Source organism: Cyclopterus lumpus, chromosome 19 (genome assembly GCF_009769545.1).
Source record: "Cyclopterus lumpus isolate fCycLum1 chromosome 19, fCycLum1.pri, whole genome shotgun sequence".
NCBI lineage: Eukaryota > Metazoa > Chordata > Actinopteri > Perciformes > Cyclopteridae > Cyclopterus > Cyclopterus lumpus.
Window position 1 is genome coordinate 3,479,283 of NC_046984.1, and position 15,140 is coordinate 3,494,422.

The following is a 15,140-nucleotide window of genomic DNA, read 5'->3' on the forward strand; positions in this document are numbered from 1 at the left end:
TCCCATGTTGTTGATGAAGTGATCCCTCTGACTATCTCAGAATGCTGATGTTGATGGGAGAAACAGCTGCTCGGCCCGACTGATCAATAAAGCTTTGAAATTGGAAACTAGCTCCTCCTGATTGTAATGTTAGCAAACAATGTAGAGACCTGCGGCGATATAAACGGCACCAATCGTCAAGACATCGACTTTTGCATCAGTCCAATTCGGCAGATCCGCTGCTTTGTGACAGAAAACCAGAAGAGGGCTTGAATGCTCAACATTTATCCAAAAGTCATATTTATTAGTTGTTCCGGACCTCTTGAGTCCAACTGTTTAAGCGTAGCTGAGACATCTTACATAAACACACTCAAACAAGCTCCTCCCCTGTTTCACTTCTATAATATCGCTCCCTATATCTTTATGTCTTCCGGCAGGCGTGTGTTTCAGTGGGAAAATGTGACTTTTATTTAGCATCGCAAACTCATTCTGTGCAAATCTGCTTCCCTGTTGCTCATCCCTGTCATGTGCAGACTGATGGCTGTTGCTGGAATGAGTCCTCGCCGCAGGAAATCTGCAGTTCGGGAGAGACGGTGACATTTGAAGTTGTTTTGCGAGCCCAATGTGAAGAAAGTGATACTTCCAAAAATGAAAAAGTGCAGGTATTAATGGCGCGAGTGGTCATTAGCATTTAATCACAGGCAGAAATGACTTGTATGTTGCCGTTGTGATGTATGGGAGTGTCCAGAAGCTACATTAAAAGGCTGTCCAGTAAGCAGGATCAAGTCAGCGGACGCTAATTGCTAAACTAATCAATACACATCTAGTTCCAAAAATGCTTGTTGGCATTTTGCTGGTGCCGTGAAGTCATTCTCCTGCAGTCAACGGTCCCTATGACAAGATAAATAGAGCCATTCAGCGTAATGAGTGCCACAGTGCACAGGTCAAAAGCTCTTTATAGTATTAAATTAGAGTAAGTGCATAGTCACGGGTATTAAGTCAGCTGAAGGGTGAAATTTGCACACAGCATGATGTCGTGGAATTTAGTACAGCGTGGCAGTAATTGGACTCGATGCTTTAGCTCATAACCACTTTTTCAATGAACACATGGGGAATGAGAACAATTTGCAAAGTAAATGTTCATCAAACCTCGACTCTACGCTAAAAACTAGGACGCTCTAGGTTCCCCTCTCGCGTCGGTCACATGCTGGTTGAACTCTGTTACATGCTGGTTGAACTCTGTTACATGCTGGTTAAACTCTGTCACATGCTGGTTAAACTCTGTCACATGCTGGTTGAACTCTGTCACATGCTGGTTGAACTCTGTCACATGCTGGTTAAACTCTGTTACATGCTGGTTGAACTCTGTCACATGCTGGTTGAACTCTGTTACATGCTGGTTAAACTTTGTCACATGCTGGTTAAACTCTGTTACATGCTGGTTGAACTCTGTCACATGCTGGTTAAACTCTGTTACATGCTGGTTGAACTCTGTCACATGCTGGTTAAACTCTGTTACATGCTGGTTAAACTCTGTTACATGCTGGTTAAACTTTGTCACATGCTGGTTAAACTCTGTCACATGCTGGTTAAACTTTGTCACATGCTGGTTAAACTCTGTCACATGCTGGTTAAAGGAGTGGTTCAATGTGTTGGGTAATGTGATCATTCCAATGAGGAGATCAATACCAATGTAATGTCTGTGCATTAGGTTTGGAGCTGTAGTGGGGATGCAGTTCGGTTAAGCCTTGCATAAAGACTCGGCCTGGCTTTGTCCCATAGTCATTACAAATAAAATACACCTAGCAGCTCACTTATACGTCACCTGGGACTGGTTACTGGCCGGTTTGGAACCTCTGCCACTTTCAATTTGTTTTATAGACATGTTATTTGCTCCAGATCCGAGTCACTTGATATTGAGCATCTTCTAATACAGAGTCCCAGTCCAATACTTCTGTTTTGCCAGCTAATACAGCTGCACACATCGAGAACATTAATGCTATTTAAACCAATCAAATGTACATCCTTGACAATTGAATAGCTCTGCCTTGCATTAAGAAAAAGAAAAACAAGATCATGCATCCGAGTTAGAAAGCAACGTTTTATTTATTTTATTATTATTATTTTATTTTTTACAAAATAACAAACCTTCCCTCTTTCATTTTCCCCTCATTCATAAATTGCCCTAATTGGCTTTTTGCTCGCCGCGCTTTTGTGGCACGGCAGTGGCGTGCGGCCGTCAGCTCGCTGAACCCCGAGCGGAAATGAATCGAGTGCACATGAATGTGGTGAATAACACAAATAAATGGTCTCCTGCTGCGTTTGTTCCTCTGCTGTAGCTCAAGGGGCTGTTTGTTGGCCGCGGGGCAGGGAAGCTCACCGGAGTGGAGGAGAGGAGGACGGTGGGAGACTTGACGTTGGCTGCACCGGATGCATGAAAAGCTTCTCGAGTAAAAACGGCTGACGTAAATCGAAGAACCGGATGGAGGCTCAACAGCTCAATATCGCAGATACCGATACGGCCTTGATTGGCCCCGACAGCGACCTTTGAGATCGGACGTATCCGATATAACCTCACCTTGACGATAAGTCCCTGAACTGAAGTGCTGGACGCATGGACAAACTGTTCAACATCCAGAAGAGAGAGTACATGATTTACGATTTCTCGGTGCATGTTTTTTTGGACAGAGCTTCATCCGTGGAGTGAGACCCCTCTCAGCTGCCCGGTAAGTCCTTTTTGTTCCACAGCAGACGTTTTTAACTTAACTGTTACCTGCAATACTAACAAGCACGCACAATACCAGGACGCTGAAACCGAAGCAGTGAAATGGAATCCAGCCGCCTCTCATTTCCTTATTGTATTGTGAACTTCACCAAGAAGTTGTCTGACGTCACACGACAACGGAAGCGCACATTATGTTGTCAACTAAAAGTCTACCTTTATTCTCCTCAATTTAATAGTAAAACCTGTTCTGCGTGTAAATTGATGTCAAAATATGGCGCGGTGTTCTTAGGTTGCTGAACACGCCCACTTTCCAATGACCCCTCCCACAACTAAACCCAGCGGATCCGCAAAAAAAGCCATATAATTAGTTTTTTAGTAACGATTTTGATGCAATGCCACATTTTCCATCGTCCCGTTTTTAGTTTTAGAGACTGGAGTAAATATGAGATATTCCCCGAGACACGCCCCTCCAGCTGTGTGGACCTCCTGCAGAGAGCCACTTAGCAGGCTTACAGCAAACCCCACACAGCTGGTCCCATTGCAAAAGGAGCGAGAGTTCCCCCGATAAGCACTGGGACCTGTGGTATTCAGATAAGCCCCCCATACATATATGTTGGCCCCACATCATAAACTATCCAATGAGAGGACACGTGATGGGACACAACGCCACACTAAGGGGGTTAACACAGAGGGTGTGTGTGTGTGTAAGTTATGATAACCTTGTCATCGCTTGTCAGGTCTGTAAACTTTATCACCATTTATATATTTCATCGCTGGGGAAGCCGGCGGTTAATAGAGATTTAGACCTTCAGTGGTTCCGTGTCTGCTCCGGTGCGTATCACAGGAAACTATTCGCCTGCATCACTTGATTTGCATTTTCTTTTTTGTCTGAACCCTCATGATATATAATAACTATAGTGTCTGATAGTAATTGGTCTTGCACTTATCGCGGTGAAAATGATCAGCTGCATAGGATGTCCTACAGGAGTGTTGAATTGATGTCATGGGAGTAGTATAAAGAATAATGAAACTCGCTCCATCAATTCAGTGTTGAGAGGCCTACTTTACCACAGAGAAACATTAAGTCCTTGTTGGAATATCATCGGCATATTAAGAGAATATTATTATGAGGTTTATTTGTTTGAGAAATCTTTAAAATAACCGCAGGGGAAGAGGGATAAATGATTCAGAATCTTAATATATATATCCTAATATAGAGTTCAAATCTTAAAAAACAAAAAAAACAATTATAATCAGAGTGACGGGACGCTGATTAGCAAAACACATATCACGCTTCAGCACCAGCTCCACTCTGGCAGGATGGCAGGATAGTGGTGTTGAGGGGGTAGCCATGGCAACTGGATATGTCTGTGCAACACGTCTACAGGAAGATACACGCAGTCTATCTAAATTCAGTGTTTTATGCTGACATAAAAACACATAGAGAGCCATTTCTGCAGCTAGAGAATACAACATTTAAAAAAGGAAAATGACGTACACGATTGTTATGCGACTCCTGCCTTTGGATTATCCATTTCTGAGTCTTCTTTTCATTTTGCGAATGGATGGGGCTCATTTGCATTGCTCAAAAAACATGATGAATTGTTAGCGAGCCAATAACACTCTTCAACATGATTATTCAGCCCGGTAAATTAAATCTTACAAACCGACAGCAACTGGCTTAATATATGTCAGTGACTTTAAAACGTTGAATTGGAACTTGATTCATATTTGGGAAAGGAAATATCATTAATTAAAAAAGACATTTTTGCCAGGAAGGCCCGGGGTAGCCACACCTTTTTGATTATCCAGAAAATGACAGGAAGTCACGGGCCAAACAATAGAGAACCAGTTCAACTGCAAGAAAATCATTGTTTTTACAGCAGAAATCCCCATGTGCTGTAGAAGGAATATTCATAAAAAATAACTAAGCATCATAACTTAACAGTCTAACGTGACATAACGGGTCGTTTATTTTATAATAATGCATTGAATTTATATAGCACTTTTCATGAAACTCAAAGACACTTGACACTTGTATGTGCCCCCATATTAAAAGAAAAGAAGCAGGGTCATTCTCTCATAGACTTGTTGCAACCAGAGGAGTCGCCCCCTGCTGGCTATTAGAGAGAATTCACGTCTCATAGGGTCCATTGGACCTGGAGGTGTCTGATGCCTGGTGAGCCGGCCTCCCACCTTGGCCCTGCTGATGCCCCGCCCCCTCCTCTCTACCTCCTTCTGTTTCATGGATTGGAGTTCCATTCATACATTGTCATATTCATGTAATGTGTTTATGTAACTTTATAAATGCTGTTCATTCTGTACACATGACATCTATTGCTTCTGTCCATCCGGGGAGAGGGATCCTCCTCTGTTGCTCTCCTGAAGGTTTCTTCACTTTTTTCCTTATCAAAGGTTATTTTTGGGGAGTTTTTCCTGATCCGATGTGAGGTCCTGGGACAGGGATGTCGTATGTGTACAGATTGTAAAGCCCTCTGAGGCAAATTTGTAATTTGTGATATTGGGCTATACAAAATAAACTGAATTGAATTGAATTGAATTAGAATGCAAGTTTGAGACACTTCCGCATTGGCTTCATCGGCAGAACTGGAGATTGCCACCTGGTTCATACAGCGTAACTTATTTAGAAACGGGCTGGCAATTGTCACTTTTTAGGATGAAATATATATTGAATATTCGTGATCAAAATGACGCATGTCGCGATACGTGTTCCAGAAACGTCCCCACGTAGCTAGCATAGCGAACGTTTCCGTGGTTCGTATCCTAAGAACAAAAGCGTCAGCAGACACGCAGATGACATACAGTCTGTATTTGAAACGGCCAATCACGGTTACAGGAGGTTAACGGACGGTACATCTCTCAGCCGTCAATCATGATGTCACGCCCCCTTTTTTAGCGTCGTAGAATTAATTGCGTAACATACATCAGGCTGGATAGAACTACCTAAAATGACACCAACCATCTTTGAGGAAAATGTGTTTCTTTGTATCATTATATTCGAGAAGCGTTAACGTCTATCTTTATATACACATGCATCACAACACTTGACAATACCAAACCTTAAAATGTTCTTTTTGACACCAAAGTACAGAGGTTCGAAAGAAACGCCGCAAATACAGATTCAGATTTCTTATTCAAAATCAGGTTTTTTTTCTTGAAAATCCTCTCCGGTCCAAACCCTCGAAGAGCCGTTGGAGTAAGAAACTCAATTCGGTCCTCAACACCAGGAAGGCAGCTCCATTCCATCAGGGTCATTTTCAAAAGTGGCTCTGAAGCCTGAATCTATCTGGCGGCTCGCATCCGTCTCTCTAGTTTACACATAGCAGTCGGCCAATCCGGGCAGAATAAAATGATTTCACACTTCTTTTTTTCCACTTTTGAGACCGCGGTCCGGCTCGGTGGCAGAAGACATCACTCTGCGAGCAAAATAATTATTGTCCCCGTTGCAGATATTTCCAATGAATGTCCTCCCTCTTTTCTTTTTTTTTTTAAAAGAGCATGAATTAGCAAACCTAGTCCAGAGGGACAGCAGCAACATTACACGGCTTAATGGCGGCGATATACAAGCCTGTATTTGGTAATCACCTCATTAGCCAGACCACATAAGAATGTCTTAATTCCCCAACTGATTCGTAACAGAGGACTTTTTTTCTTTCTTTTCACTGGTGGTTATTGGCTGATGGCTGAGTGGAGCAGCCGGTCGGAGTGATGGATCTCCCACTTCATCGTGTGTAATGGCGTAGACAGGAGGGAGTAAACTGGGGCTGAGGTAGAGGTAGCGCCCATAGAGAGCAACACCAGGGGCCAAGGTTGCATTCAATACCATTTATTCAAGTTTATATGAGGCGGAAATGTTGTGCGGAGGTACTGGACGGGAGTCATTGGCTCCTTTTGGCTGTTGGTTTTCAATCACGGGGGGGTGGGGGGTGGGGGGGGTTGTAATAAGTCAAGTCAAACATGCTTTGAGTGCCATAAAGAATAAAGACATGATGTGCAGTCAGACACTGTGATTCTTAAAGTTCCTTAATCAATATGTTCTTGTGTTAACAATGGATCCGATGACTGTGTATATGCTCTTAGTGAAGAACTCACGGAGGATTATCGCTCCACTTTGCAGCCCCACAGATCTACGGGGGCTTTAATCCTCTTCCAGCTTATGGCTCATCCATAACAAGTCAGTGAACACGAAGCCTGCTCAAAGTTAGACAAACTAGGCTGGGGAACATCTAGAAGCTAAACTTTTCTCAAGAGCTCAGTTGAGACACGATAACAATATTTGACTTATATTCGTCAGATGGCCGCCAATTCCGGAAAGCCATCAGCTATCGCCACAGACGAGCCTCTGGGGGCGCAAGGCGGTACCATTCTGGGGTTCTGGTGAAGACTTCCTCTTCTGTGCACCGCTCGTTGTTTACGGTGCGATTAGCTGGCCATCAGGAGGAGACTCTGGGTCCAAATATGAAGTCTGGTTGTATAGAAGTCTATATAAATGACTCTACTTCTCTCTTGATTTATTCCCTCAGTAAACATTGTAAACATGAGTTTTTGGTCTCAATCTCTAGTTTCAAGTCTTCTTCAAATACAGCGTGATGTTCATTTAGTAAATGATGCTCCATTTAGAGTGAAATTCACCATAAATATGGGAATGCTGTAGGGCGGGGATACCTTGTGATTGACAGTAGAGCTACCAGGGTGTTGTCCTTGTTTTCATCTCAGACCTTCTAATGCTTTCCCAGTGCGTTCCCAGTGCGTTCCCAGTCCGTTCCCAGTGCGTTCCCAGTCCATTCCCAGTGCGTTCCCAGTGCGTTCCCAGTCCATTCCCAGTGCGTTCCCAGTCCGTTCCCAGTGCGTTCCCAGTGCGTTCCCAGTCCGTTCCCAGTCCGTTCCCAGTGCGTTCCCAGTGCGTTCCCAGTCCATTCCCAGTGCGTTCCCAGTGCGTTCCCAGTCCATTCCCAGTGCGTTCCCAGTCCGTTCCCAGTGCGTTCCCAGTGCGTTCCCAGTGCGTTCCCAGTGCGTTCCCAGTCCATTCCCAGTGCGTTCCCAGTGCGTTCCCAGTGCGTTCCCAGTCCGTTCCCAGTGCGTTCCCAGTGCGTTCCCAGTGCGTTCCCAGTCGGTTCCCAGTCGGTTCCCAGTCCGTTCCCAGTGCGTTCCCAGTCCGTTCCCAGTACGTTCCCAGTCCGTTCCCAGTGCGTTCCCAGTCGGTTCCCAGTCCGTTCCCAGTACGTTCCCAGTCCGTTCCCAGTGCGTTCCCACTGCATTCCCAGTGCGTTCCCAGTTCATCAAAGATAATTGTAAGGGATGTTGTATCAGACTGCATTAGTTTGAGCTGAGAGTATAAGCTGACAACCGGTTGCATATTAAAATGTCCCACTCAGTACATATATTAATCAACTTCTTTAATAACATAATGTATGCTATTTAAGGAAGCCGATATATATCATTATATGATTTAACTTTGAAATGCGTTTGTTGGTGTGGGCTTTAAAAAATTAAGAAATCCAGTATCTCGCTTTTTAATGCAAATGCAGCTCCGAGGGGCGAAGAAAACTCATTTAATGCAGCTTGATTTCAAAGATCATCTTTTCGGCAATGACGAGATAATAAGAACAGGTTATTTTGACATATTCCTGTCAACTCCCTCGAATCGCATATCATATTCTACCACGGGGACCTCATCCCACCATCCGCTCGTCCCTCTGTCCTCCCGCGGGGTGTGTGTGTGTGTGTCTGTGTGTGTGTGTGTGTCCGTCTGTGTGTGTGTGTGTGTCTGTCTGTCTGTGTGTGTGTGTGTGTCTGTCTGTCTATCTGTGTGTGTGTGTGTGTGTGTCTGTCTGTGTGTGTGTGTGTGTGTGTGTGTGCGTGTCCGTCTGTGTGTGTGTGTGTGTGTCTGTCTGTCTGGCTGTCTGTGTGCGTGTCTGTCTGTGTGTGTGTGTGTGTGTGTGCGTGTCCGTCTGTGTGTGTGTGTGTGTCTGTGTGTTTTTTGTTTTCCTCCATGCATTATCTCTCTGTGTCTCGCTAGGGAGCGAGGCAGACCAGCGGATAAGAGTTGATGATAAATGACCCAACAAACACACACCTTCTCCCTCCATCCTCTTCCCCTCCTTCTCTCTCGACGCCGTCCACCTTTTCTTTTTCTCTCTGTCTTCTCACCCCCCCCCCCCCCCCCCCCCCCCGCTCGTAGCCCCGTGAGGAAGAAGGAGCTCGTCTTCATCCTGTCACATGCGGCGAATGATGCAGTGCAGCTGCATAAAAGAGAGAGGACACAGTCCAACCGGATGCTGCTAGAAAGGAGGCCTCACACATCACTTCCAGAGGGCCCGGTGCTCTCTGCGCGCGGCTCAAGGACTTCGTGGGAGCGTTCCACTTCATGTCCACGGCGTCGTGGTGTCTGATTTGAATGGAGCTCTGCTGAATGAGGGGGGGGGGGGCATGTTATGTGCATGCATCTTTGTCCTCGTTTCTGAGTATTTGTGCCTGCGTGCGATTAGGAAGCCGTGCTTCTCGCGTGTCAGTGAACTCCCTGGGAGTGTTTTCAACTCCTGTATCGAAGGCAATTCCCAATTTGTTTCTGTGGATCAAGCAACCGCGACGGCAGCCGAGCGGAATGCTAATTTCTTTTTTAAAAACGCCCCGCAGGAGCGCCCCCTATCCGCTGTCTTTACCAGCGTGGAGGGAATACTGATGTGCGGCCGCTGCCTGACGGAGTGGGGTTTGGAGGTTGTCCACTTTGATTCTTTTCCGCCTGCCTCTTTCACGGGGTTACACCCACACCGCTGTTTGTGCATTTTTGACGAGCTACAAAAGTTCTGGGCTTTTTTTTTCTTCTTTTTCCCATCGGGGGAGAGGGGAGGCTGCGTGGAATATAAAACAAGCACCCGGGTATCTGACAGCGGGCTGGGGAAGAATGAGGATGAGTCTTGATTTGTGGGACAGGAGATCAATGAAAATGTGATGGGTGTAGTTTGTAGCTCCCGGTCGCTGAGGGCAGGGTTGCTTACATATCTGCTGTTCCAAGGGCAAATACAAGCCCCCCTTCCCCTGCTGCTGTTAACATTATGATTTAAGGAGTATAAGATGATCTCTGATAAGTGCTCGAGGGCAACTTCCATCAAGGCTTTAGTCCTGGTCCTGGATTGTTAAAACACTGGTGGTGAAAGCTTGGCAGTTAGCACTCTATAGTCGTGACACCTTCCACAACAAAGAGGAACACCGATGGAGCTTCATGAGCTGTGTTCAGACTTCAATGAGCCACATTGACTGAGCAGTTTGGCCCCATACAGTCAAATGTGCTCAATGGACTGAACAAATTGCGAAGGAGCTAATAGAGACCGTGTTTGGTGAGACAGTTTGACTGATCTCTACTTATGGATGAATTTACATCTCTCCATTGCACCTTACTAACTCGGCTTCCTCCCCGGAGTCTTTATGACTTCACGTCTCATAGGGTCCATTGGACCTGGCGGTGTCTGATGCCTCCTGCCTGGTCAGCCGGCCTCCTGCCATGGCCCCTGCTGATCGCCCCGTCCCCCCCTCCTCTCTACCTCCTTCTGTTTCATGGATTGTTGAGGTCTAGATCGTGGTCCATGCCTATTACGAATTATTAGAGAGCTGCGCTCACTAAATGCGGGGCTACTCATGGTTCCTAGAGTCCTAAAAAGTAGGATGGGAGCCAGAGCCTTCAGTTATCAAGCTCCTCTTTTATGGAACCAGCTTCCACTTTCAGCCCGGGAGGCAGACACAGTCACCTCATTCAAGAATAGACTTTCCAAAGCTTTCCTCTTTAATAGTGCTTATAGTTAGGGCTGAATCAGGTTTGCCCTGGTCCAGCCCCTTGATATGCTGCTATAGGCTTATAGGCTGCTGGGGGATGTTTTAGGATACACTGAGCACCTCTCTCCTCTTCTCTCTCTCCTTATGGATGAATTTACATCTCTCCATTGCACCTTATTAACTCTGCTTCCTCCCCGGAGTCTTTGTGACTTCACGTCTCATAGGGTCCATTGGACCTGGAGGTGTCTGATGCCTGGTGAGCCGGCCTCCCGCGTTGGCCCTGCTGATGCCCCGCCCCCCTCCTCTCTACCTCCTTCTGTTTCATGGATTGGAGTTCCATTCATACATTGTCATATTCATGTAATGTGTTTATGTAACTTTGTAATGCTGTTCATTCTGTACACATGACATCTATTGCATCTGTCCATCCGGGGAGAGGGATCCTCCTCTGTTTCTCTCCTGAAGGGTTCTGTCGTCATTTAAACCCCAAATAACTACAGTCTAATAATCTTTTCCCAACCCTAACCAAGTAGTTTTGGTTTTGGTCCAGCTCACTGCAAGTGGAATGGGACCGTGATTAATTTGACCAATTACACATGTGTTTACCCTGCTTATGGCATGCTGCTATGACAAGTCAAAATGGCTTTCGGAAATTATGATGGATAGATTTGTCCGTTTTCTGACATTTTCAATGAATGGAAACTTAATGAATGAATCAATGAAGGAAATAATCCACAGATTGATCCATGTTCTTAACCTGCTGTTCTGCAGGACATTTTGAAATCACAATTAACTCCAAATAAAAAGCGGGATTTATAATTTTAAATGTTTGGGTCATTTGTTGATTGCACATTACTTCCAAATAAGAGGAATGTTAATGTTGAAGTAGCTAGACAGGGATATTGTAAATTAAAGTGCAAACTGTTTTGGGGAAGGCCATTTCCTGTTTCCATATTTCAGTGCTTTCATGCACACAGTTTTGGTAAATAAACAATAACAATGTGTCCTCATCCCCCTAAACCAGTGTTTTGTTTCTGAGTGTTAAAGGTCAAATTACTGTTGACAGACGGAGGTCTGGTGGCTTGGAGGAGCGCATGAATGGGAGTGTTTGAATAACTGTCATAATCCCTGTTGACTTTATGTATTTATTTAGCTGGAGACGATTAATACCTGCGACTACTGCGGAGTCATTTGTCTGGGAGTGAACGCCGACTGTACCTTTCCCACTGGAGACAGAAATCCTGGTGGCTTTTTTGACTTTTCGTAAAAGAGGGGGGTTAAAAATTGGGTTCCGGATTAAGATTAGAATCAGAAATATAACCCCCCCCCCCATAATTGGAATAAATGTCTGAACTGTCGAGCAGCCAAGCGTGTGTTTAGAACGGTTATGGTTTGGATTAAAGGGTCATTCCACATGGAAGAAGAGCTGAAACGTTTCACCGCAGGTTAAAACATCGAGCGGGCCGCGGTGATGTCACAACTGGACGCGTTCTCACGGTTGTCACCGGCAACACACCCGCCGTGACATCAAAGGATGGAGCATTGCCGGGGCGAGGGATCGAATTCATTCAAAAAGATGACACAATAAAGGCGCCGCGCTGCCTTCGTCCTTCCTCTTTTTTATTTCAGACTCGACCTTTAGTGAATTTTACATTCACACTAAAAAACACTGATAGTCTGACACTGTATCTCACTTCATGATCACACACTTTAATGGGCCAGGACCTGGTTCACAGCCCCCCCCCCCCCCCCTCCTTATTCTGCACACAACCCTCGACAAACACAAATGGGCCTCCTTCAGAGGCAGGCCGAGAGATGCCCGACATCCAACGCGGAAGATAAAACACGAGCTGACACGCCCATCACTTTGAAATCTTATTTTAGCACGTAGAAACTTATCGGAGCCATTTATCAAAATCTAGCACGGTTTTCTCGCCGCATATTTATCTTTCCTCCGTCCGTTAGTTTACAGGATGCATTTTGTGCTCGCCTGATCATTTATCCAGCCTCTCAAATCCTGACACATGCTGATGTTTTTCTATCTGCCCATCTGACTCCAGTCGAAGCCAATGTTTTTTTTTGGGGGGGGGGGGGGGGCGGGGATGTGGCGCAAGTCTGCCCCCTAGTGACTTAATTCCATCATGCAACTCACACGGCACAATTTCCCATAGCTCTAAATCTGATAAGTAGATTAATTTGCACCTTCATCTCATTTGTGGGTATGTATTTTTGTTTATGTTTTTGCAACATCCATTCACGTGGAGAGCGTCGGAAGGCTGTGATGACAGGAAATAACAGACTGGAAGTTCACGATAGTGACACACAGTAATGTCACGTTTGAATGTTCTGCTCATTAAACATCGTCAACAAGGCTGGGTTCTCCAGGTCTACGGGCCCCCGGGGGCCCCGAAGGGCTCCAGCTTCACCGTGTGGAAATGAGTTTGTTGGTAATCTGGTTCATTCGACATGTGTTCATACATATTGTGTGGGCCTGTAACTGTAGCTCAACGCATTTATAGGTAACACACTCGTGACGCTTGGTCCATATCTTGTCCATATCAATTTTTTTTTATATTATGTTTACATTGAACACATTCATATATTAGTATTTAATCAAGTCACCACAGCTTCAAAAAGATCGCCCGTTTGTTGTAATAATTAAAAATCCAACCGGAAAAATCCAGTTTTGCCCCCCGAGGGAACCAGGGCGACGCCCAAAATACGTCATCCCAGCATCCATCCATCAATCAAACTGTAACTGTAAGTAAAGTTTATTTATATTGCACTTTTCACAGACAAAGGGTCTTTTACAACAAATTGACAATTAAAAACATTTCAACAGTTAAAGAGCAGAGTAAAATACACAGTAAAAGATGGTGCAGTCAAAAATATAAGAAAACAATAAGAAAAATAAATAAAGAAAAAAGATGAAAGCAGGCCATAGAAAATGTAATTAAACAAACGCCAGAGTAAACAGGCATGTCTTTAGTTTGTGTCTAAATGACACCATTGAATCAGTGTAACTGTCTTTTCTTTAACGGTCCAATCACGTGCAGAAGATTTGATTCAGATCCCTCTTGTGACTGTACTCCTAAAGTTGGTTTGACATTCAGACACCAGTGTGTGTTATCAGACATTAAGAGCCACAATAGCGTGATATTTGGCGCCCGCTGTATGATTGGGGGGGTTGCAGTGGGGCATCTGGATTATTAGGGCGCTGTCAGTTCTCTCAAAAGCGGCGTCAATGATGGATTTTGAAACTTGTTTTTGCAGTTCATGCCTTCATAATGAGCATGGGGGAGTGGGGGGGGGGGGATCATTTAACATGACGGCGTTCCTCTGACAGCTCGTCGTGCAATGCAACGACGAGACCTCAAAGTGGGACTCTGGTACGACTCCTCGTTCATTCATCATCACAATAAACTCATTACCAGTGTTTCATGGTTGATTGAAGGGATTTTTTTCTTTTCTTTCCTTGTTGCACATTAGAGATGATACATGTGTCTCTCATATGTATTTAACCTTGTGCTGATCGGAAAGCTTTCAGTTCAGACTGGTGTTTCTCGTTGTGTTGGGCCCGCTCACCAACATGAGCACCTTTTAAATCCTCTTCACAATGTCTTTTTAAAGTGCAGCCTTATCACGCAGTGTGGATCTGCCTCACAGGGAAGAGGCCAGAGGGAAATAAGACGAGGCCTTTACACACACACCCCCCCTTTCTAGTTTCTTCCTGTTTTGGCTCCATCCCCCACGCCCCCCCACCTCCAAGCAAACGAGACACGACGTGCAGCAGAGGCTTGTCCTGAGGGAGAGCAAAGCCGTGTATCTTTCCCTGTAATTGCCAAGTTCTGTGACCTGAACTCAGGGTATCTGAGGGGAAGCGGACCGCTCCTCCAGCACCGCGACACCGAAAGCTACCGAGTCATGTGACGTGACACGGTGGCTTTTTGGGGCAATGATGGCAGTCAGTGGGCAGACGCAGTAGATGTTACGGTGCAGTATCCTCCACGCAGACGGTCCTGGTTTCATTTGCATTTTTGAGATCATTGTACAGAAGTCTCTGGTCTGACTGCAGGTTTATGGATCCGTGTCCTCCACAGAGAAAAATAAAGCCTGGTTGAATCATATTTTATTGTATCAAAAATGTAATCAGGTTTGTTTATTTTATTTTATTTTTTTACGAGCTTTGTATTCTGGTCCAATTTAAACCCGTCGTTAATGTTTTTATGCTTTTTTCCTTTTATGGCCACTCGGGAGGCGGAACTCCATGACAAACTGATAATCACACACATTGGACACATTATGAACGTGTCCTTACGTTGTCGTACTCTAATGCCCGTCTGCACTTCCAGGAGACGTGGAGCAACGTCAGCGTTCGATTCCGAGCCCGGAGACACGAGCTCCGCTGTGGCCCCCCGAGGGACACATCGGCCCTCAGGGGACCGCTCCTTGCCGACTACAGTGAAGGGTAGTTTTATTCAGAAGCGCAGCTTTAATGTTGTTTTTTTATGTTTTTCCATGTACTTGTATCATCTCCGCAAGGAGATTATGTGTGTGTGTGTGTGTGTGTGTGTGTGTGCATCTCTGTGTCCATCCATCCACGGATGATCTCACGCTCTGCTCGCGCTACAGACCTATGAGCCTG